The sequence below is a fragment of the Loxodonta africana genome, unplaced genomic scaffold, assembly GCF_030014295.1.
Source record: "Loxodonta africana isolate mLoxAfr1 unplaced genomic scaffold, mLoxAfr1.hap2 scaffold_272, whole genome shotgun sequence".
NCBI lineage: Eukaryota > Metazoa > Chordata > Mammalia > Proboscidea > Elephantidae > Loxodonta > Loxodonta africana.
The window spans coordinates 139555-141655 of NW_026974995.1; the positions used below are offsets into that span (position 1 = coordinate 139555).

Here is a 2101-nt window from a genome sequence, read left to right on the forward strand (position 1 = left end):
ACAGGTGTAAGAAATACATTACAGTCCTCCTTTCCTCAGAGCTTGGATGTGTGACAGAATTCTTCACATCAATTCACTCTAATTAGCCACTGTGAACTAATCGGAGTTGGCACCTAAGATAAACACTATTTGTCATCCCTACCACATAGAATATTCCACCTCCCAACTGAAACTCTGACTATTTTAAAGTATTTGACCTCAATTTTGCCCGATGTCTCACTACCATCTTCAACAAATTTCTAATTTTGTATTCTTAACAACAACAGAAGCACTTAAAATAACTTGACATCTGATGCCCCAATGCGTTGAAGACTGTGCTAATACTATAAGCTGCTTTGGGGAAAATTTCTTTTCTTATAATATCAGATTCTACTTGGTCACTGTGGTAGGTTTCATCTTTTCTCTGAAATGACGCAAAACCAAAGCTTTGTTACCGAGTTCATCCTCTTGGGGCTTTCACAGAATCCAAACGTTCAAAAAATAGTATTTGTTTTATTTTTGTTTATCTACATTGCAACCATTGGGGGCAATTTACAAATTGTAGTGACCATCATCAGCAGCCCGGCACTCCTGGGCTCCCCCATGTACTTCTTTCTAGGCTTCCTGTCCTTCCTGGATGCATGCTTCTCCTCCGTCATAGCCCCAAAGATGATTGTGGACTCCCTTTATGAGAGGAAACCCATCTCCTTAGAGGGCTGCATGACCGAGGTCTTTGCTGAACAATTCTTTGGTGGAGTGGAGATGATTGTTCTCACTGCAATGGCCTATGACCGCTATGTGGCCATTTGCAAGCCCTTGCACTATCCCTCTATCATGAACTGGAGGCTCTGTGGCATTCTGATGGGGGTAGCCTGGGCAGGGAGCTTCCTGCATTCTGTGATACAAATTGTCTTTACTTTCCAGCTGCCCTTCTGTGGCCCCAATGTCTTCGATCACTTCATGTGTGATTTGTATCCATTATTGGAGCTTGCCTGTACTGATACATCCTTGGCCTTTTGGTGGTTGCCAATAGTGGGTTTTTCTGCATCATAAACTTCTCATTGTTGCTTATCTCCTATTGTGTCATCTTGCTCTTGCTGAGAACTCATAGCTCTGAAGGTCGGTGGAAAGCTCTCTCCACCTGTTGATCTCACATTGCTGTCGTGGTTTTGTTTTTCATCCCTTGTATATTTGAGTATGCACGATCTCCATCTGCTTTCACCTTCGACAAGATGGTGGCCATATTTTACACAATGCTAACTCCCCTGCTCAATCCTGTGATTTACACTTTTAGAAATAAGGAAGTGAAAAATGCCATGAGGAAATTGTGGACCAGATTGGGGGTGGTTTCTGATGAAAAATAAAACATAATACAAAAAAAAAAAAAAAAAAAAAACTTCAAGAGGGGGAAAAATAGACTTAGCCAAGAACTTTACAGAAGATGTCCTTGTAAGACAGAAAGGAATGTAATGCAGCATAAAACACTACAATGGAGGTCCGGAAATGCTACTTCTGCCCTTAGGTTACTCATCATCTGAGAGTTGGCAGCTCAGTATCCTTATAAGTGAACATAAGAGAGCTGAATTTTATTCTTATTTAGAATATAATAATCAAAGGAAATCACTAAAAAGAGAAATCAAATTATCTACTTAACTTATTGCCATTCACACCATGCTTTGAAGAAGTTTCATGGAGGGAAGACAAAAATACCTCAGTGATTAGGAGCAGGAGCTTCCTGAAACACTTTCAGCTGAAAAAATGTTTATATTTTGGATGCTGATCCCAGCTAAAGAGCCCTGTTGGTGCAGTGGCTAAGAAACTTGGCTGCTAACCAAAAGGGCAATGATTTGAACCCACCATCTTCGCCATAGCAGAAAGGTATGGCAGTTGGTTTTCATAAAGATCACAATCCTGGAAACCCAACGAGGCAGTTCTACTCTGTCCTATAGGGTCACTATGAGTCAGAATCGACTGGGTAGCATTTTTTTTTTTTTTTAAACTCATTACTGCTAACTAAAAGGCTGCATTTCCCAGCACATCGTGTAGCTAGCTGTGACTGCATGACTAAATTCTGGCCAGTAAAATATAAATGAAAGTTGTAACGTAAATGGTAATTCTTTGA

At 40.5% G+C, this 2101-nt stretch overlaps 1 pseudogene; it reads left to right on the top strand.

The window, feature by feature from the left end:
* Positions 1–305: 305 nt before the first annotated feature.
* Positions 306–1343, top strand: LOC100658265 (olfactory receptor 4C15-like; annotated as a pseudogene).
* The last annotated feature ends 758 nt before the right edge of the window (positions 1344–2101 follow it).